The sequence below is a fragment of the Euleptes europaea genome, chromosome 12 (assembly GCF_029931775.1).
Source record: "Euleptes europaea isolate rEulEur1 chromosome 12, rEulEur1.hap1, whole genome shotgun sequence".
Lineage (NCBI taxonomy): Eukaryota > Metazoa > Chordata > Lepidosauria > Squamata > Sphaerodactylidae > Euleptes > Euleptes europaea.
In genome coordinates, this window is record NC_079323.1 from 42492986 (window position 1) to 42516674 (window position 23689).

Sequence of the window (23689 nt, forward strand, 5' to 3'; positions counted from 1 at the left end):
TCTTCTCCTCTTCAGGCTAAACATACCCAGCTCCTTCAACCTTTCCTCATAGGACTTCGTCTCCAGACCCCTCACCATCTTTGTTGACCTTCTCTGGACACGTTCTAGCTTGTCTACATCTTTCTTAAATTGTGGTGCCCAAAACTGAATACAGTACTCTAGTTGAGGTCTAACCAGAGCAGAGTAAAGCGATACCATCACTTTGCGTGATCTGGACACTATACTTCTGTTGATGCAGCCCAAGACTGCATTTGCTTTTTTAGTTACAGCATCACACTGCTGACTCATGTTCAGTGTTTGGTCTACTAAGACCCCAAGATCCTTTTCACGAAACCCCATGACACGTCTGCAGCTCACAGGAAGCTTAATGGGTAAAGGAATGGGCCATTCAGAGAAGGGTGGCAGAGATCCCCTGAAGTCTGGCTTTTGCAGTTAAATACAATGGTGCTGGCCATCAGAAGCAACCAGCGAAGGGTCTAGCGAACTCCTCTAGACTGGCATCTGGAAACCCACCTGCCACTAGGTGAGAGAATGCACCCCTCCAGTTTCTTTGCTGGCAGGAAGGCAATGAGATAGCTGGGCTCTAGAATTCAAATAACCTATAAAAATGCTGCCCACAGAACTGAAGGAGGAAAGCTGGACCCAGAATTTAGAACACCAGCCACAAATTATCTAGAATAATGGGGGGTGTAATTAGTTACTTTGATGTGTTTATGCTTTCATTTCTCTTTCCCTTTATGTTTCACCTGAGTAAACTGCCTCCCCAAATTAGGACTATGCTTATTCCCAAATAATACCTAAGCATTAAAGTTTTTTTCCCTAGATATTTTTTCTTTTATCTGGAAAAAAATAATTATTAAATTTCTGTCAGCATCCATCCCATCAAACTGCTCAAAATCACTGTTGGAAGGAAGGAAGGGGTTAACTTTCTCCAGAGGTTTCCTTTTCTTTCTCATAACTCCTCATCTCATAGGAGGCAGCTTGCTTGCCAGATTTACAGCTGAGCACAAAAAGATGAGCAACATCACCTATCCCAACTCATCTGCCATAGCCAGTGTGGTGTAGTGGTTAAGAGCGGGGGTTTGGAGTGGTGGACTCTGATCTGGAGAACCAGGTTTGGTTCCCCACTCCTCCACATGAGCGGCGGAGGCTAATCTGGTGAACTGGATTTGTTTCCCCACTCCTACACACAAAGGCATCAGGGTGACCTTGGGCGAGTCACAGTCTCTCAGCCCCACCTACCTCACGGGGTGTCTGTTGTGGGGAGGGGAGGGCAAGGTGATTGTAAGCCAGTTTGATTCTTCCTTAAGTGGGAGAGAAAGTCAGCATATAAAAACCAACTCTTCTTCATCATCATCTGCTGGGGATGGCAGCAAAAGTCTCCTTATCCTCTTGTTTCTGGGTTTTCCTGGAAGTAATGTCATGGCACATGCGATGCTGTATGTCCCCATCACACCGGTGCCCCCAAGCTCTCGCTGGCCTGGGTGCCAGGCATAGCCTGGCAACCCTATGTGGATGAGCACCAGAGAGAGGGAAGCATCTTGGCTTCTGAATCCCCTTCATCTGGTTCCAGAACTGTGCCCAAGATGCCAAGTGACATCGCTGTTTCTCTCAAGCCGCTCAGACCTTTTACAGTTGGTATTAGCTGCACCATTCTGTAATTGTTGTTCTACGATGTGGTTTTAATGCCTTTATTTCTACTTTTTAAAGTCATTTTCAAGTTCCTCTGGGTTTGGGGTTGAGCCTGGGGCTGTCTTATTCTCCAGGATAGCTTTAGTTTGGCAAGTGTCTCAGGGTAGAGCCCCAGAATAGAGAAAGAAGAAGGGGTTTCTCTTCACCCAGTTCCCACACTCTGCTCTGCCAATTATATATCCCCACTTGCCAGGGAATGGGGTTTGGCTCTTCATCCCTGGCTCCTCCTGGGCATGCCTTTTAAATGCTTCCCCAATGGAGGGCCAAGACTGGGTTTAGATCATCCTTCCTCCCCAACCCAGTCTTGCGGAGTGACAGGCCCCTGGGCCAATGGATCCTTGACTTGGATTCATGAGCTCACTAGCCCTCTCCCCCTCTTTTGCCATCAAGTCACAGCTGACTTATGGCAACCCCGTAGGGTTTTCAAGGCAAGAGAGGTTCAGAGTTCTGAGAGAACTGTGACTGGCCCAAGGTCACCCAGTAGGCTTCATATGGAGGAGTGGGGAATCAAACCTGGTTCTCCAGATTACAGTCCACTGCTCTTAACCACTACACCACACTGGCTTCATGGCCCTTCCCCCTGAACTTCTTTAAAGAGCTAGCTGCCCCACCTGACCTCCTCTAAGAAGGTTGGTGCTGCCTGCTCTCCCTTCCTCTTTGTCAGAGCTCCCCTGGGTCTCTGGTAGGAGCTTGGGTGGATTGGCTTCTACTGTGAGCTGGCTGGGCTCTTTCAAGCTGTCTGACTCCTGAGTAGACTCTGCCATGGCCATGCCCCGCTGCAACCTGACAGGCAACTTCCCCAGCCTTGGGGCTTGCTGGCACAGCATGCCTTTGGTGGGGTTTGCAGTCCCCTGGGGTGAGTGAGCTGAGACTCATGAAAGCTCATACCCTGCCAGAACTTTTGTTAGTCTTCAAGGTGCTGCTGGACTCTTGCTCTTTTCTACTGCTACAGACAGACCCATCGTGATCTTTCTCCCTGGGGCAAGTGTGAGAGAGGATGTGCCAACCACAGGCAGTCATTTTAATCTGATATGTTTTGGGGGTTTTTTGCTGCCGTTTTTTGTTTTATTATGTTTGTATTGTTTTATTATGTTTGTATTGTAAGCTGCCTCAAATATATTTATATAGAGAAGCTGGATATAAATATTTTAAGTAAATAGAGGGACTAAGGCAAATATTTCAGGTTCTTGTATGCAGAATGGAGGGATCCCACTGTGGTGGAAGAAGGTGGGAAAGCACTTGCCTGTCTTTATATTATTGAAATTCAGTAGCTGCCTTTGAATATTTGAACATTCCCTTTGCAATCATAGCTAACAGCTATTGATAGGCCTATTCCATGAATGTGTTTAATTCCCTTTTAAAGCCATCAAGGCTAAGGGCCATCTTGCAGCAGTAGCAAGTAAATTTCATAAGGGAATTATATGTTGTAGGAAGAAGGGCTGCCTTTTTCTGTCCTCAGTCTACTGCCTATCAATTTCTTTGGATGACCCTGAGTTCTAGTATTATGGGAGGAGAAAAAGTCTCTCTTTCTCAACCCCCCCCCCCACATACACACACTTTGTCTACCCCTTGTATAATTTTCCATCATGTTCACATTCTATTGTCTTTCCCCCTAAAGTAAAGCGCCCCAAACAGTCAAATCTTTCTTCACGGAGCTCCAACCCCTTGATAATTTTTGGTGTTGCTGTTTTTCCCACTCTGTGACTCTTTTTGATAGTGGGCAACTATACACTATCATGGAACTTCAGGGGTACCACCCTTAGGGTTGCCAAGTGCCAGGTAGTAGCAGGAGATCTCCTGCTAATTCAACTGATCTCCAGCCAATAGAGATCAGATCACCTGGAGAAAAATGGCTGCTTTGGCAATTGAACTCTATGGCATTGAAGTCCCTCCCCTCCCCAAACTCAGCCCTCCTCAGGCTCCGCCCCAAAAATCTCCCGCCGTTGGCGAAGAGGGACCTGACAACCCTGACCACCCTGCTGACTGGAATACCCCTGCCACCCCTGTTTAATTTCATTGTCAAAGAATTCTAAAAGCTCAGAAAATCAGGACTTCCCTTTTCAGATGACACTTCTTACCAATTTCCCTGGAGCAGAAACTCACCTGGATCTTTTTTTTTTTTTTTTGGCTTGTTACTTGCAATCCTCAGGTAAGGTAGAAACACTGCATATTTTTGTCAGGAGATCAGCAATTTCCCGTGTGAGTTCTTAAGGACCCTTGGGTGTATACCATAAGGAGCTGACGATTTCTTGATTTGTTGAGTAGCTCTAGAAACTCATCTCTTGAGACCTCTGTTGGACTAAAAGTACACCATAAGCAGTGACACCCTTAACTTCCTCAAACTTAGACAGGTATAACCGTGCATAGGATTGCATAGTTCAGACACCCTCCTTGAAAAAGAGCTGCTCAGGCTTATATGATTTTATTCCTTAACCCTTATGTCACATAAATCAATGGTGCGTAAATATGCTTAACTTTGCCTGGATTAGGCCCAGTAGTTTGGTTCAGGTGCCTACTATTGCCATCCTGCAATAAATTATAGCATTCTATGTTACAAAACTATTGCCAGCCTTCTAAGCGAAACTTGGGGCTTGGGAAATGACCAGGGAAGGAATAAAGGCATTCTGAAATTCTCTCTCTCTCTCTCTCTTGCTCCCTCCTCTCCCCCCTCCCCAACATGTACTCAGTGTGTATACAGCTGTGCTGCTTTGGGGGTATGTCATTGTTTTAAACTGCTGTTCTGATGTGGCAGTAGAACAGAGTGGTTCCAAATTCTCTCTCCCCCACCCCCATCCCAAATACAGTGGGGTTCTTTATTTCTCTGAAGCAAAGACAGGGGCCATTTATTCATGGAAGGTTTTGCATTGGCTTTGTCACTCTATAGATGCACATTTTCCCCATCCGAATTCTCAAAACTCTGCAGGGGGGTTTATAGTCGAGTTTTGAGAATGTGGATGGGGGGAAAGTGCATCTAGAGAGCAGCAAAACCTCCCATGCATAAATGGCGAGGGAGTTTACCACCCCCCCGCCCGATATATAAGGTACCTCCTAGTAAAATTCCTGTCGGGTAGTTAAATCATTCCGAGCAAGACTACTGTAGCTTCTGCTCTGGTAAGAAAATGTGACCTAGTTAAAGCCAGTGGGGTTTTTTTGTTTTTTGGAGTGTGATGAAATGGAAGTGACTTGTGTTTTTGCTGAAATTTGACACCCAATACAGGGCACTGGATTCCTTCCCTGCCAAATGTATGTGTATTTGGGAATATATTGCCATGGCAACCACTTATCCCACCCCTCACTGATCAAGAGCATCATTACATTCTAAGGGAAAATGTCAGATTTCTGCTCACTTATCCGCCTGGCCCTCTCTCTCTCTCTCTCTCTCTCTCTCTCTCTGCCCCACCTCTCCTTACACTGCTCCATGAAATCAAATTAAAGGGTGAAATGAATTTTGGAGCTGCTGCCAGAGACTGGGAAATGTCCGTGAATGGAAAAGGTCTCTTCATCCATCACTGACAATGGCAAACTAGCTTCATCCCAATTTTAGAAAAACAACCTCCACCCCTACCATGCCTAGGGAAGCTGTAAACTCAGCAATGTTACCTCTTGATTCAAACTGCGGAAGTTGGGATGGTTTATTTCTCCTTAGGATATATCTCAGTTTTTGGTTCATTCCCAGTAATCCTTCAAATTTCATTTCTAAGGAGATAACTCTGTTCTTTTCCTCCCACCATTTAATTAAAGGATTGCCTAATGTGCAAACATTTTCTTATGATGTGTAGGAACTATCTACCGCTTTATGGAAGAGATTAAAACACTGGTAAGAGTTCTTGTGTTGAATTTTGGAAATGGCAGTCGAGCTCTTCTGCTGAGAAAAGCCATTTCTGATTTTTGTTCAGGTAAGGAGACCTGTCAACAGTGTGACAGAAATGTGGTCCTATTGCTGCGTCAATCCTCAAGGGAGAGTTAACTGTAAGTATGGGCCTTCCTGATATAAGTCAGCATAGCATAATCTGTAGTGTTGGACTATATGATCCGGAAGACGCAGGTTCACAATCCCCACTTTGCCACGGAAGCTTGCTGGGTGACCTTGGGCCAGTGGTCAACCTCTCTGTCAGTCTGACTTATCTTGCAGGGTTGTTGCGAAGTTGAAATGGAGGAAGAGAGAATGTTGTGATCTACTTTGGGGAGAAAAAAACAGGCTATAAATATCAAAAGAAATACCTTCTGTTATAGGGTTGGATCCAATAAACTATGACTGGAATGAGTTCATGGTAGGGATGCCAGCCTCCAGGTGGGACCTGGGGATCCCCTAGAATTGCAACTGTTCTCCAGACTACAGAGATCAGTTCCCCTGGAGAAAATGGATGCTTTGGAGAATAAGACTCTGTGGTATTGTACCCTGTCCTCCCCAGGCTCCGTTCCCAAATCTCCAGGAGTTTCCCAACCTGGAGCTGGCAACCCTACCACCACTCCATTCCCTGCCGGTGGCCGGTGAGTGTGTGTGTGTGTGTGTGGGGACTGGTAACCCTAGTTCATGGAATTAGTTCACAAAAAGCTGCTCCTGAGGGTTAGGTAACCTTTGAGAACTGAGAGGAAAGCTACACAGGAGACTGAAGGAAGAACGGGGAATCAGCAAGAGATGGCCCTGTTTTGAATCTCTCGTCCTCCAGCTTCAGCAAATAACCCCGTGTTCTGGTATTATGACAGAGGGAGAAAAGCTTCTCTCTGTCCCCTCTCTCCATCCCATGCATAATTTTATAGACCTCTATCATATCTCCCCAATTCTGATCCCTTGCAAACTACATGATACCCTCAAACGTGCCCCAGAATCCTTTGCAATATAGAAGGATTCTGCTGCAGAGGCATAAAAAGTTCCTTGGCAGATGCTGATGTGGAAACATTTCCTTGAAGTTAGAAAGTTTTTAAACCACCGTGACATACCAAAGTGCACCATTTATCAATACTGTCAACTATTAAATATTATAATCAAATACAGATGTCGTGTGTTTGGAGAATATTCATATACTCTGGATGTTCAAATATTCTATCTGGGAACCGTTGACATCTAGCCTTGCAAAGGAGACTTTTGAGGGAAATATTTGGAAGCAATTTCATTTCAAATCTGAGCTATTTCATACATTATGCAGCGGTAGACCTGGGTTTGCCACAGAATGTACACTCAGCAGGGAGCTGCAGTGATTGACATTTGATTGAAAGACTCCTTCCCAAACATAGATACCGAAAGAGCTAGAGTGTCACATTGTTGTCTCATGCTTAGTTATGTACTCTAACTCTTAAATCATTCTTGACACTGCTACTGCCTGGCCAGGTATTTCTCATAACATAGAGGAACACTTGTTTCTATTTATAACACTTTACACTTCTCTTTCTACCAAACTTTAATTTTGTTGTACTCTGCACTGTTGTCCAGTTATGGAGTCCATCTGAATTGCAGTCCACCCTCTGTCATCTTTGCAGTTCCTCCCAATTTTATGTCACCCAGGAATCTGACAGGCGAACTGTCCACTTCTACATACAAGCAGTGATTTAATCTGAAGACCATTATGGGGCTCCTGAGGTGATTCCTGTGGAACCTTGCTGGTTACCTCTTTTGCAGTAGCAGTTATTAGTTAACACAACTGTCTGTGTGTGTTTCAAATAACTGCACACCCACCATCCTTCCAGACCAAATTTCCCAAGCTTTTATATGAGGTTGTCATATAAGGACAGATAAAAAGCCTGGCTAAAACCTAGTTATATCATACCAGAGCTATATTCCCTCATACTAGGTAACCAGCAGTTCAATCCTAAACAGTATCACACTCTTACAGGTTCATGGAAGTGAATGGGTTGAGAAGGTATAATTTTGCAGTTGTCGTGAAGAAAACTAGGTCCATTCAACTTTGCCAGATTCATGTTCATTCCTAGAAGTAGCCCTGTTTTCTTCTCGATGCTAGGATTCATTGCTGCATATGTCATTGGGGCTTCCTAAGTCCTGGGGAGGCATTTGTCTTGCTGAGGGAAACATAAAGAGTGATTATATGCTATCTGTATGTTTCCCCTAATGGGCCACATAGCAGCTCCGGAGGGTTATTTGAAATTGAGGAAATAGTGTGGTGGGAGGGAGGAGGTTAGGATCCCCCACCAATGAATGGGATTGAAGAGCTAAGCGTGTAACACTGAATTATGCACTATGACCCACAATTGTACTTCAAGTTGCAAACTTGGTGGCATTGACCTTTCAGTCTCTAATAGCACCGTCCTAGAAAGAGTTACATCCTTCTAAGCCCACTGACTTCAGTGGACTAACTCTGCTTAGGCTGGTACTGTAAATTATTTCGGATCAGGATATCTGAAAATCTGTCTTTTGCCATATGAATCTCTTCTGTTGAGACCATCATCTGAAGAGACCTTCTTCTGAGTGCCTATACCTTCAGGAATTAGACAGGTGTCTAATGGAGAGATGGCTTTCTTTCTGGTGTTACACCCCATTTGTGGAACTTCCTCCCCAGAGATGTTCTCCTGGTCCACTTTATTGTCATAGTTTAGGTACCAGACAAAGTTTGTCTGTCTGGATTTTTAACAGCTAATGGGGGAAGGGTGTCTAGTCTCCGCTATGGAGCATTTAGCTGTTTTACAGCCCATTCCTGAAAAATGGGCCCAAAGCCCTTAGGAGGCTGGTGCAGGGGCCCACACCGCCGGCACCCGGAAGGCGCATGCCGGTGTGAGTGGCCCCAGCGCCGGCGTGCAGGGCCGGGCACCGTTCCCTGACCGCCGCCGCCTCTCGCCGGCCTCCGGCTGCCGGCACAGGCCATGGCGGCGAGCAGGGAGGCGTTCCGGCACCCCGGGAGGCATTCCTGGGGCATCACGGTGCCCCAGGAAACGTTCCCGTGGCATCACGGCACCCAGGGCCATAATGGCGCCAGCCGCGGGGTGGAGCCAACATTAGTCGGCCTCCCGAGCACTTTTGGCTCGGGAATGCCCCTTTTTATTTTTGTTAAGATACGCCAGCTTTTAGATGGCGTATCATGGGTTTTCGGCTGCGGGCACTGCCTAAACCTCTTTAGGAGGCAACGGCGCTAATTTGCCTCCTAAGCCCAGCACAGGCATTCCTTTCAGGAATGCGCTGTTAGTTTGTAATATGACTACCAGGAGTTCTTATTTTGTGTGGCTGGTAAGCTGTTTTAATTGGTTATGTTGTTATCATGGTTATTGTTTTTACTGATTTTTTCCCCCCTGCTTGGCTAAACCATGATGCCCTTTTGGGGTAGAAAGGAAATCAGCACTTTTAAAAAATAAATACAGACTTGAATAGAAGCAGCCACATCCCTTGTTGATTATTCAAATATGTGGTTTCCACAAAAGAAAGTTTTCTGGTTGTTAAGCAATGATTCATCCTTAGTAATATACTCAGATGGGATGTTTGTTTTATATGCTCAGTGAATGAGAGGATCCCATCGATATAGTCAGTTCTTATTGCTTTAATCATGTTATATTGTGCAGAACCTTTATGTATTTTTTATGTTTCAGTTTTAGATGTTGTTGTATTTCAGCGAAAGCTGTAAAAAGGAGGGGGGCAGTTTCCAGAAAAACATTATAGTGTTCCAGTAAAATAACTCTCCAACTTGCACCAGAGTCGAGAATATTGATATAATAACATTACTGAAGATACACACACGTAAACGCCGTCCATTTTCATCACCAGCAATTATCAGTATGGAAATGAAGATCTTAGAAATTGCTGTCCTAGCATGCTAAAAAGCATTAAACCAGGGATTAAGAATACTGGGATCCTGAATCACACAGAGCCAAGTTAAAAGGAAGGGCAACTGCATCCAATTACCACCATAATTTTTACCCAAGCCAAGCTCTGGCACATCTCCAAGAAGCAGGGGGAGACACTCGTCACCAAATTCTACTTTGCATGGTAAAAACCAATAGTCTTCTTTACTGTACAGGAACACAACATGGGTGAGGGGGAAAGATTGTGTGTGTGTGTGTGTGTGTGTGTGTGTGTGAGAGAGAGAGAGAGAGAGAGAGAGAGAGAGAGAGAGAGAGAGAGAGAAGGTAGTGACTGCTAGTTTGTGCTAGATACACACAGCCCATCCAGCTTTGTGCCCATAGTGTGAAATGTTTTTTAAATACTGGCCCAGATTCTATGGAGGTTGCTTTCTGAGGGGCAAGCTCAAACCGACATGTGCTGGAGGCTTCTTCTGGGAGACCAACAAGCAGAACGGAAGCAGGTGTGAATACATTTTCCTCCATTTATCTGATAAGAACTCCTGCATGGATGCATGTGTATACCCTGGGGACTATTCGCCCATCTTCGCCTGAGAGACTTCTGCAAGCATCTTCCATTAACACTAATGGGCATTGCTTATGTAAAGCTCTTGGGCTCTGAGATGAACTGTCTTTACGGGGGGTGGGGGTCGATAGAACCCCCTTAGGAAAACTGGAGAGAGAAAATGCAATGCAAAGTGTCTGGTATGTAAAACTGTGGCATGTGGACGGTAAAACAGGCCTGCAGAATGAAAAACCAAGCAATTTAATGCTTCAGACTTCGCACTAACACAGAGAAAATAATCTTTAAAAACACCCCTGAAGCTACTGGATTACTACATTTGATATTATTCTTGGGTCTAATCCAGTAAGACTTTATCCTTATACAGGCAGAGCATTTAGAAGAAGAGGAGGAAGAAGAAGAGTTGATTTTTATATGCCGACTTTCTCTCCCACTTAAGGAAGAATCAAACCGGCTTACAATCACCTTCTCTTCTCCTCCCCGCAACAGACACCCTGTGAGGTAGGTGGGGCTGAGAGTGTGTGACTAGCCCAAAGTCACCCAGCTGGCTTCATGTGTAGGAGTGGGGAAACAAACCCAGTTCACCAGATTAGCCTCCGCCGCTCATGCGGAGGAGTGGGGAATCAAACCCGGTTCTCCAGATCAGAGTCCACTGCTCCAAACCACCGCTCTTAACCACTGCACCATGCTGGCTAAACATTTAACTAAACATTCAGTGGTAGTATATTAATAGGGAAAATCATTTCACAGTTATGTCTTTATCTGACCAGGGCTCATGAGGGTGACACCCCCCTTCAGTAGGCTTGTCAACCTCCAGGTGATAGCTGGAGATCCCCTGGAGAAAATGGCCGCTTCAGTAATTGGACTCTATGGCATCAAAGTCCCTCCCCTCTCCAAACCCCACCCTCCTGAGAGTCCACCCCCAAAATCTCCAGGTATTTCCAGGTATTTTTTGGACTGCCAAAAAAAACAAATCAGTGGGTTATAGATCAAATCAGGCCTGAACTGACCCTAGAAGCTAAAATGACTAAACTGAGACTATCGTATTTTGGTCATGTCATGAGATGACAAGAGTCACTGGAAAAGACAGTCTTGATAGGAAAAGTTGAGGGCAGCAGGAAAAGAGGAAGACACAACAAGAGATGGATGGACTCAATAAAGGAAGCCACAGCCTTCAATTTGCAAGTTCTGAGCAAGGCTGTCAAAGATAGGACATTGTGGAGGACTTTCATTCATAGGGTCGCCATGAGTTGGAAGCGACTTGACCGGCACTTAACACACACACATTTCCCAACCCGGAGCTGTCAAGCCTTCCCTTCAGGGCTCTGCCCTGAGCAGGGTACAATAATACTAGAAAAAGATTCCATTGAATGTGTGCAGAACACCTTTCACTCATTAATGAATAAACACCACCAGGCCCCACTTTTCTGTGTGAGGGAGGAGGGCATTCAGGACAGACTACTGGGTCAGGCTTTTACACCCTTTAGAGCGGGGGTCCCCAATGTTTATGAGCCTACAGACACCTAATAATTCTGACACAGGGTAGTGGGTGCAATCTAGGGTTACCAGCTCTGGACTGGGAAATACCTGCAGATTTTGGTGTGGAGTCTGAGGAAGGTGGGCTTTGGAGAGGGGAGGGACTTCAATGCCTTCCACTCGCAGAAGTGGATTCAGTCTCTGCGGGCATGTGTTGTGGAAAAAAGCTCACTTACCTGGATAGCTAAACCACTGTGTCTCAGCCACAGCCTCTCAAAAGCATAATTTGGTAACTCAATTACCATTCTTAGCTTTTTATAAGAAGGAAAAGATACAAAGGTAATAAATAAACAACTTTCAAGTACATTGTGAAGGCATCCTTCAATCCTGATATCGCTTCATCCACCTATCAAATATGTGTTTTCATGTAATATCTTCCACTGAACAGAGACACCCTTTCAGCTCTTACACCAGACAATAAATATAGCAGTGTTATCAAAATGAATCAAGCAGCCATCTTTAAAAACAAAACAAAACAATTGGATTTGGGCCTTTGATATTGGTCTATATTGTTCGGATAAAGATTTATGACAGCGATTAGATGTATAGAATTGGAAATATGAGTGCTCTTGGGTGATAATTAACATTGCAGGATTGTATTTCATCCCTACTGAGTGCCTTCCCCTCCCCAAGAACCACCCCCAAATCTCCCGGAATTTCCCAAGCCAGAGTTAGCAACTCTATACATGTGCTGTGAAACACTGGGCAGACTCTTGGCCCCCTGCCTCTGGATAGGCAGCGTCTCCTGACTTGGCATCGGAACAAAACGTACACTGATTAACAATGCAAGAGTACAAAAAGCAGAGAAGAATGCCATTATTAGTTACTATTCTTGTTGGGCAGTGGTTTGAGAAAACGTGGCATGTCTATTTCTGCAAAAACACCACATTTTCTCAGATATTTGTGCATATGGGGTTGGACTGAGGCTCAATTGGCATTTTCCACTAATTCCCCCTTGCTGCTGCAGGCCCTCCTCATATCATTCCTCAGTAGGGCTGCCAGGTCCCTCTTCACCACCGGAAAATTTTGGGGCTGAGCCTGAGGAGGGCGGGGTTTGGGGAGGGGAGGGACTTCAATGCCATAGAGTTCAATTGCCAAATCGGCCATTTTTCTCCAGGTGAACTGATCTCTATCGGCTGGAGATCAGTTGAATTAGCAGGAGATCTCCTGCTACTACCTGGCAGTTGGCAACCCTATTCCTCAGGGTCTCCCATTCCCAAGAAAAAGCATTTCGCGGACATTGGTGGCTGCAGTGGGAGGGGGAGGCAAGAAACTACCATTCTGTCATTGGAAAATTTGGCCTGGATGCAACCCATAGTCCACAATTGTTCCAGCAGTGGAGATTGAGATTGTGGTTGACAAAGGACATAAAGTGGTAACACCGTTTTCATCAAACCAAGATGGAATTTCAGACTAGAGCTGTTTGAAAAAGCAAAACTGATTACCATCTCTGTGGTGTTCTCCTTAAGTGAATCCAGGCCCAGGCCAATGTTTTCTGCTCAGCTGGGGATCTCTGAGCTTGTGACTCCATGGAAAATTTGACTATCCTGGACACATGGCCCATCTGATGAAGGCTGCAAGCCTTTTAATAAACACTGACACTTTAAAACATAAATCTGTTGATGTATAGGGCTAGTAGCCATGGAACTGAAAAACTGTTGGGAAATTAAGTGTGCCTGTGCAAATACGCATATTTAGTTAATTGTTACCTCCAAAGATTATATTACTGTGTGTGAGTGTAAACAAGCAAATGCTTGCCTCAGTATTTGAATAGCGCTTATTTAAGGCTTCTCATAAATTTTGTGATGGTTTCTAAGGCCACTTAAATCTCAGCAGCAGCAAAACATATAGAGGCATTTCACCTTGAAGTATCCTAGACATGTTTTATAGTAAAGATTGTTCATCCAGAGGCCCACTGCACCCAGAATGCAAAACGTCTTCCATATCCTTTCTAAACGTTTCATTCCATCCCTTTCGCGCCTCATTTTCCCCTTTTAAGGGTGAGACCGTTTTGGAATCGTCTAATTGCCATTTTACAACGATGCATTTGTTTTCTCCGTTTCCATGATGTCTTCTCCGTGGGTGCGTATATGTAAACAACGCTTTGGGGACTCCCATGGTCCATGCCCACTTTTTTCCATCTGCCCCATAGATCATCCGGACTCCTCCCCCTCCTCTTTAGTTCCTTCATCTCCAGGCAGCCATTTGGCTTCTGAGTAACTGCCAGTACGTACATAAGTGTTCCACACCTTCCTGTAATGAGACAGCAATTCCAACGCATACCATGCGGACAAACCATACCAGCAGTGTCAACTCCGCCAGCGCCTGACTCCTGGCGAGCCCATCCCCACTCCCCTCCATCTGCTGCCATACCAAAAGTTAATGTCTGAGCAATTCGTGTTGGGAGGGAAATCCTTAGGTCCCCCACTCGCTTAACACCCTTGCCGCAGGACCCTGCACCCAGCCAGACCCTGTCCTGCTTGGAACGAAAACCACCTACCAGACTCGAGAGAACCAGAAAGGCTCCAAGGTTACCTAAGCCCGCCTTACGGCTCCCACTTCGCAAAGCCAAGTGAATATGTCCGAGTAGGCCAGGCTGGAGGCTGGAACCTGCAGAGGGGCTACTTGGGACTCCCACTCATCCTCCCCTCCCTCTCGGGTTGCGGTAGCTCCCTGAGGTGGTATCATGTTCCCGCCTGCCTGCCTGGGTAGAGTAGCCTCTTGATTTAATGTTGTCTGTTATAGCTATGACTCATCCAATGACCCACATTGAACTGGAGCTAGATAGCACCGATTGCTAAGCCCTGCGGTAGCAGTAGCCATGTGTCCAAGCCCTGATTTCATGGTAGGTGCCACAGTCCCAGAGCTTGTTGCCTCTTGACCTGAAATGAAACTCAGCAGCAAAGACCCACATATATACCGCATGACGAAATGAAAGGCACCAGCAGTGCCAGGGAAGACCGCCGGCTCACCATCTCCTGTTCCGTATTGGCGTCATGCTGTTTGTGAAGACTAGAATGAGGAACCCAGGGCCATGCCTTTCACAGTAGGCACTGCTGCTTGTTAGTGAAAGTGGTAAGGCAAATATTCCCAGGCGCCCTCTTGAGTATGTCTCGGTGGATGCCATGTTCCCCAAGGCCATGAGGGACTCCAGGACGCGAACAAGATTGGGGTGGGTATGTGGGCGCTGCCCGTTACACCCTTGCCAAGTAACCTGGCTGCTTCCCCGTTTATGAATGTCAGTCAAAAGGACTGCCTAGTCCTGTCCAACTGTGGTAGACCATAGGGGAGACAATAGAGAAGGGTCAACGGCCCCTCCTAAAGTAACTTTTCCTTGGTCCGCCGACCACCTTGGTCCGCCGACCACCAACCACTGTTCTATACACGGTCTTTCCTGTCCCCTTTTGATTATGCATATTATAGTTTATTATTTTGAATCCTCAGGGGTTCGTTACGGATTTGCCCACTTAGTGGGTCTTTCTCCACCAGCGACTCGCCACCAGCCATTTAGGCTGGATTGCTTAGCACCCCGCCGTTCTGTTGAACCCAGTCACTAAGAACATATCAGGAACCTTACTGGACGAGCCCAGCTATCTATCTGATCCACCATCCTGTCCCTCCTTCCACTGGACGACCATCTGCCGGGGGGGGGAACCCTGATTGCTGCCGAGGCCCCCCCCCGCTATCGCCTCCTAGCACTGGTGGTCAGAGGTAACCACCAGGTGCTTCCCCCAGAGCTGCCCGGAGGCAGAAGTGGCGACTTCCATACAATACTCATGTTCATTCACTTACTTACCCATGTGAAGATGCTCTACTGTCATCCTGTCATATATACACCAATATGAATGCCTCTGTAATTCTTCTACACAAAGACAAATATGATTAACTTCATAGAATCATAGAGTTGGAAGGGACCATCAGGGCCATCCAGTCCAACCCCCTGCACAATGCAGGAAACACGGGGCCAGATTTTATCCCCCCCGGCACACTGGCCGGCACTGATCCCATTGGTGCTGGGCAGACCCCGTGACAGCCCGACAGGGCCCGCCAAGCCCGCCTGGGGGGCGGGGAGATGGCCACGGGGGGTGGATGGGAGCAGGCGGCCATCATCGCTCTTTCCGGCTGCTACATGTAGGGCCCTGGCCCGCCCCCCCGAGGGGGCCGGCCAGGACCCGGGGCCACCTGAGCCACTGCCCCACTGCTCCCAGAACCGCCGAGGCAGCCGCTAAGCCAGGACCCCCAGTCTCCTGCCCCCTTCCTCGTCCCCCCCCCTGTGGGTCCACAAACCCAGATCCCCTCCAGCTGGATCCGATGCTTCTAGAAGCTGGGAAGAGCAACACGTGTGTGTACACCCCTTTCCGTTTACTCTTCGTGGGGTCTTGCAGCTTTGGCTGTGGCACACTGGGCGGCTGGGCAGCCTGCAGCACAGTCGGATGCCCCGTGCAATGCCATGCCGGGCAGCGGAGGCAGTCCCACTGCAGCGCACTCTGGGCGTGGATGACCTGTGCCTCTCCTTGCCATGATCTGGAGCTGCCGAGCGAAGCTCCCGTCGCTCAGCCAGCCCAGAGTGTGCTGCAGTGGGACCGCCTCCACTGCCTGGTGCAGCATTGCACGGGGCGCCCGACCGTGCTGCAGGCTTCCCAGTTGAGCGACGGGAGCTCTGCTCAGAAGCTCCAGATCGTGGCAAGGAGAGGCGCAGGTCAGCCACATGACACCCCCCTCCCCCGCTTGGCCCGGACAGGGCGGGTGGCCTGAGGGAGGGCCCAATCCCAGTGCCACAGCCCCAATCCTATGTCTCTGGTCAACTTGGCCCGTCTCCTCCTCCTCCTCCTCCTCCACGGAGGGAACTCGAGTTGGCGGGTGGGTGGGCGGCAGCTCTGGTGCTCATTCCTGCAGCTCCTCCCGTGCTGCACTAGCCACCTGAGCTTTCGAGAGCCGGGAGATGCGGCACTCCCCCACACCCTCTGCATGGTTGTAGTGCAATGGGTCTAAACTACTCTGGGAACGGAAGATATGGCTCGTAAACAACTCAAGTGCATTGGGGAATTTGGAATACGCTTCCAACACTTAGGGACTGAAAACTCACATATATTGCTTGAGGAGCTTGGTGCAGTAACCCTTCCAGTTTGACTACAAATGTAAAAGAACTGAACCAGAGACTATGCAGCCATTTTTCTTTTTAAAAAATGAAGAAAGAACACATTTTAAACTGGCAGTTTTTTCTCTCTGCTAACAAGAAGAGAACAGGTTTAAAGAGCTGCTTGCAACTCCATGATTTGGAGCGATTTTGCTTCTGGTGAGAGTTTGGGGTGATAGAGGCAGCCCTAATACCTATCTCTCTCCATGCTTGCTTTTTTTAATCCAGGGAGACCGAGCTTCAATTTTCCGGGACAAGAAAGTTCCCTGCAACCAGCTACCATCAAACAAGCTTAAAAATGTATTTTGCTCGAGCCAACCACAGAAACCAAACTGTCCATGCAAAATGACTTGGAAATTGGAACCTGGATATAATTGACCCAGCTGAATTTTGGTCAAAAAGATTCAAGTGTTAATCACTCAGTACCTAAGGAAAGTGCTTGCATTTTGGAGTAGCCAGGAGGAAACTCATGTTGAAGTTTCCATCGAATAAAACAACTATAAGTTTTAATAGTCCTAAAACCCAGAAATGGTCATTGTACTGAAGACAATGCAATGATATTTGTTAAAAAAGGGAGGCTCAGTTCACAGTTGACAGCCATTGTGGCTGATCATTGCTGCCATGGCTATTTACCTGGAAGTGCCCAGGCCAGAAATAGGCTAGGACAGTTGCAAAGTATCGCTGTCTGTAGACCATGATGGGTAGCCATGTTAGTCTGTAGCAGTAGAAAAGAGCAAGAGTCCATAAGCACCTTGAAGTCTAACAAAATTTCTGGCAGGGATGAGCTTTCGTGAGTCACAGCTCACTTCTTTAGATATAGCTACAATGTGAGTAACGGAGGTTTCTCATTTCAAGCTGGGTTGAAATCTGAATAAGATTTGGCTATGATTATGATGGCATTTCTTTGTACATAATGAAAAACAGCACGTTGGGGACTCTGACAACTGCATTTTAGCAAGGTGTTTCCCGTGTTTGTGGTTGCGCTTACTGAGAGCAAAGGGGAATCTGTCCCTCCCCCCCCCTTTGGTCATGTGTTGTGTTTTCCTGCTGATGAGGACTGTTTTTATTCTTAAATCGTAGCCCATCCAGACGCACGAATGAGGCATCTGTAGTGTATACAGCACAGAAAGAAGAGAGCTAAGGGAGACTAAAGACAGAACAACATCACTTTGCAAGCGTAAAAAATTTATCTGAAAGATGTTTCTCTGCCAAAGAGATTTCACTAAACCATTTATCTGAACCATGAAACAGATGGGTAGCATTTTCAAAAGTGTAGGCAAATCACAGGGTTCAACCTTTTGTGGGATAATTTCTTAACGGGGACAAGAGAAAAGAGATGTGTTATGTACAAAGCAAGGAGCTTGTAAATGCTCCTGGTTTGAAGACAACGGCGTCAGCTCTGACTGATTCCTTTCCCTGTCTTGTTTTGTACTCCACTGTGCAATCTGTAAAGTTGATAAACGGCACCATCTGTTTTTCATAGGGTTGGAATTAAGATGGCATTTGTCAGGGTGATGCTGGGAAGCTGATCCTGGGTGGAAGCGATATCTGTTGTTTTACTGATAATTCAGGAAGTTACATCTATTACACTGTTATCCCTTATCCAAGGAGCCCAGGGTCGTGTCCATGTTTTCCCCATCTCCATAGTAACAGGTGATGCCAATAGGGCCAGACACTGGGGTGTTAGTCCAGGACCCTGGCTGGCAGGCTCAACTGGGGTCCCTGAAAACCAGGCTGTAGCATTACATTTGAAGTAGATACCATAAGAGAAGATACAATGGATTGATCTGACACTGGGAATGAAAGTCAAATGCTGATCTAAGCAATTGTGGCATACACTTCCCCCAGCCTGCGGCTTTGTTTGCCTACATGCAATCATAATAGTGTTAAATATTTGTCTTTGTGCCCAGCAGCTGAAATAGGGTTGCCAGGTCCCTCTTCGCCATCGGTGGGAGGTTTTGGGGGTGGAGCCTGAGGAGGGCGGAGTTTGGGGAGGGGAGGGACTTCAATGCCATAGAGTCCAATTGCCAAAGCGGCCATTGTCTCCAGGGGAACTGATCCCTGTGGGCAGGAGATCAGTTGTAATTGCAGGAGATCTCCAGCTAATCCCTGGAGGTTGGCAACACTAAGCTGAGACCTGAGAGACAGCAGAAGCCAGCAGGAGTCGCTGTGCTTAAACTAAACCCAATCAACCCACCCAAGGCAGCAATGTGATTGGTGCGTGCGACGTGTCGGAAAGACAAACTATCAGCATGATCCTCTTTGGTGGTAAGATCATGTGGAATTCTGCCCATTGGAAAGCGTCCCTGTCCGTTACTTGTCTGCTGAGTCCCTCTCCACGTGTTCCCTATTTACTCTGATTTTCATAACTAAAATCATAGCTAAGCCAGAGTGCCAAAATAATGCCAAGATCTGATTGTTACTGAGTATCACAAACCCTAATAAATATTTCAGACCACATCAGCTATAATCATCGTAATAAAGAAGAGGATGTATTCAGCTCAGGATCTGATTTGTTGATAGCCAACTGCTCATTCCTACATAGGATCTCTCTCTCTCCCGCAAACACACTCACTGTCCTTCTCTGGTCTAGCTGTGAGGGAGAATCTCTTTAATCAGGATGGTGTTTTTTGGGGGAAATCAAGCAGTAGTCTTGCCTCATTTAAATGCTTTTCGAGCACCCTACAACCCACAGAGGAGATTTCTCTAACTAATGCTTGGAGAACAGGCAGCTGAGGAATTAACCTTTAGGCCCATGGAATAATAAAAGGAAACATCCTGCCAATCAAACTGTAGGATTCGCTGCAGGTGGATAGGAACATGTGCAGTAGGTAGGTCACAGGGTTCCAACCTCCAGGTAATAGCTGGAAATCTCCTGCTATTACAACTAATCTCCAGCTGATAGAGATCAGATCACCTGAGAAAATGGCCACCTTGGCAATTGAACTCTATGGCATGGAAGTCCCTCCCCTCCCCATACCCTCCCCTCTTCAGGCCCTGCCCCAAACACCTCCCGCTGGTGGCGAAGAGGGACCTGGCAACCCTACGACCACATATCTGTTTAGCAAGGTGGCATCTCCTTGAAAAGGTTACCGTCAAACAAACCACTCACGGTCAGGGAGAAAGAGTTCACTGCCTCATAAAAAGCACAGCTGCAGTTCTTTTTCTCTGATCCCTTTCTGTTGTTATTGTGGAAGAATCCTCAGCTGCTTGTGAAATAACCTAAACAGAACCACCGAGAATTTGCTGGGTTTATTTTCAGAAACACGCTTTGTAAAAATCAAGTTCTTTAGAATAGGCCCTGTGTTTCTGGCTGGGTTTTTGGTTTTACATAGCTAAACATGCTACTGAATCTTGAGAAGGAAAAAAGAAATACGTTTCACACACTAAAAAGATTGTGAAGAACTTTTGTCTTTCCTTCCTTGAGGTACGTAAAGGTGAACATAACCTTTCATAACAAAACGGCGATGGGTGTTCTCTTGGACTCCCTTGGTCTCTCCCACTTTCTGATTTTTGCTAATATAAGTCTGGTGGCGATCTTGGCGGCAGCCCTGCAAACATCTAAGCTGCTTCCCTTATATGGTTTTGAATAGCTTTTCAGCAAGATTGCAGGCCATGGCTTGGATCCAACAGTGCACAGGAAGAAACATAAACAGGCTTACCAGTGCAATCCTAAAGAAAGTTATTCCAGCCTAAGCCCATTCATTTCAGTGAGCTTAGACTGGAGTAACTCTGCTAAGGGTTGCATTGTTAGTGAGGTTCTGCTTGTGCAAGACCTAACGCTCTCCTCCATGTATACTACAGGGCCCAGAAATTAGTTATGTATCACCATTTGCAAGTGACGATTCAATGCATTTGTCTTAGTGCAAGGAGCTACTGCGGTCTTTTTCTTGGGTTTCCAGTAGTGCAACAGCTTTACCAGTGAAAGTTTTGCACTGGATCCAGTTCTCTGACTGCTACAAGAAACCATGCCAAACTTGGGTATTGGGGATGGAGGGTGGGTGGCGGCCAGCCCTATTTTGGTGACACAGGGCCATCAAATAGGTGGCATCAAACTGGAAAGGGGGTAAAACCCAGGATGTGGTGACAGTAAGTGGAGGGAAAAGCCCCCCCAAGCTCTTGAAGAGTGTTGGGGAGCAGTGAGGGATCCCTACTGGGAAGACGGGGTTCCCCTTGGCAAAATGAATTCACCCCCCAGCTTCTGGGCAGGGCTGGGACTCACTTGCCTGTTTGCGGATTTCTTGCCCAAATTGGGAGTGCCAAATTGGGAGTGTCTGGCAGATGCTGGGGTGGAAACATTACAGTATGTGCAAAAGATCAGGCTTTTAAAGTGTCTTTAATGCTTTTAAATATTGATTTAATGATGAGATATATCACTGGTATTTCATTGTCCAGATATGTTGAAACTGTTTTCTCCTTTGGATTCTTAAATTATACTAAATCTAAATATACCAGGATTTTTAAAAACCTAGGTAAACTCCAAAAAGAATCAGGCAAGCCCAGAAGCTGATAAAGAAGTTTCCTGTTATAAAAGGCTATAAAAATAGAGGTGTGTTGGCATTATGATAAATGAGTGTAGCTTTTATAACTGCTGGGAATTTCCAGTGTCAAGAGTGAGATTCACACAAATCCAAATGATACTGGCTAAGGGTTGCTGCCAAAAGGAATCTGAACGCAAAATCTGTTACCCACTCAAAGACAACATTTATATACCCAGTAAGAGTTGTGGGATCTCATAAGTGTTTGTACTATTCTAGGAAGTCTTCCAAACTTGCAACTTAACATTACTCAGTTCTCCTTGATGCCAGTGAAAATGAACAAGCTGGCAGTTTACCATCTCTCACAGATGTTGGAAGTTGCTACATTAACAGTCAACCCTGTCACACGTTTTCTCAGGCTGCTTGTATTCAGCGGCATGTGGAGTGCTTGTCCTGTATTCATACTACAAAACAAGACCACTGCATTAGAGAAGATTGAAATGTTCTTCATCCTATGGCTTAAAAAAAAATCACAGGATAACACTGGTTTTTAGCAAGTACACAAACATACTACTGAACCTTCAGTGGCGGGATGTCTGGTTGGTCACAGGAAGGGCCAGATCTTATACAGCATTATGGCCTTCTGACCTAGGCACATTATTTGCTTATCCAAGGCAACAAAACAACATGCAAGAAGAAAGAATGAAGGGGTGGGGGAGATGGGAACCCTTGAGAACAACAATAAATAAAAGGGCCACACCAGTAACAGGAAATAAAAATAAGGCCAAGGCCAATGGTGCAAAATAGGTAAAAAGATTGTAGTAGTCCTTATGAGCATAACTTCTGTAGCTCATAAGGACTACTGCAATAACTACAGATTCCCCTGAAGAAGCCCCTTGGGCGAAACGCGAAGGGAATTTGTATTCTGAGTAATAAAAAATCTTTTTACCCATTTTGCACCATTGGCCTTGGCCTTATTGTTAAACTCTTGAGAACAACTATGAAAATATTAAGGACAGGACCTAGTGGCTCAAGCAGCCCTTGTAAGAGTTGTGAAATCTTGTGGGAGGAAGGTACTCTGGCGGAAGAGGAGATTAGCCTCCTCCATTCTATAATCCAAGCCAAGGATATGAAGCGACTGATTATGTTGTGACTTATATATACTAAGGCCTGGGCTTAGCACAATTCATGAGGAGACTAGTTGTCAGTGCAAGAGGTCATAATAGATGCAACTGTACAGGAGATTCCTCACATTCCCTGTTCAGAACATCCACTAGAGTAGAAGCTATCATCCATGAAAGCAGATATGGCAAAGGTAATCCTCATGGCTAAGGAAACTCACAGGCCATGTTGGCACACATGTCTGCAGTGCCATTGTGGACTGAAGCACATCCATCCATCATGTTGTCTACAGATGATAAGTGCTCCAGCCATAAAAGATGCAGGTGCCAAATAAAAGTAAAGCACAAAAGAATCGTGTGGCATCAGACAGATGAACAGATCGTAACTAATAGTAGAAAATGCTGCATCCCGTAGAACATGTTGGTTGATTGGGGGTGTGGGGAGAGGAGGCTGAACAAATGAATGAAGTTGACTGAGAGGGAAAATCGTATGAAATCAGAAAGACGAAAAGATTTCAGTTTTTTTATTTATCAATTGATGTCATTATAAGACCTTTGTTCTAAGTATTAGGAGCCATTCTTCCAACTGTCAATCCAGCTGTTTTACTCAAAAGAATCATTGCCATGGAAACAGAGATAATCTTTATTTCCTCACTTACAAATTTATATGTGTAATTGCAGATGCTCCTGTCTCTTTGTTTTCAGCTTTGCGGCATGAAGTGGATCATTAGCTGAACATGCCTCAGAGCAAACCTTCCAATGTAAAGCCCCCTCAACACCACACTGCATCCTAGCAAGCAAAACATTTTTATCTCCTCTTGTGAAACTAGTCGAGGTCCTTCAGTAAACAGCTGGAAGAGCTTTCCTAAGGGAAAAGTACAGTTTCCTCTGAAGACCTATCAGGAGTTGCCAACATCCAGTGGGATTGTCACAGACATTACTAATTATTTCAGATGCAAATACCTCAGCGTGAATGCCCAATCTTCCCTTCTGGCTTCCTGGCCTTGTTACAAACCAACAAGCTCTTTCTAAATATCTTGCCAAGCAGTCTGATCCTCTGTGATACAAACTCTCTGACACAGTTTCGCATTTTTTTCTGGCTCCAATTTTTTCCCTTGAATAATATCACAAGCCTACATCAGAGATGTCTTCTGTACGTGACAAAGCAACCACTCCGAATCCTTTTGATTAGTAAAATTGATTCTTTGGAAATTGAGTTTTGTCTAGGGCGGGCCTTGGGAGGGTCAACACAAAAGATCCCATGGCCTCCGGGGGACGAGCGGGAAGCAAATAATGAGCAATCAATCATCCTTCTGTTTTCCGAGGACTGAAGAAACTCTGTCCTGATTTCTCACTTCATTGTATTGTTTGCATACAGCAGCTTGGTTGACTTGAGCAGTCAAAAGAAAAGCAAGTGTGCTGT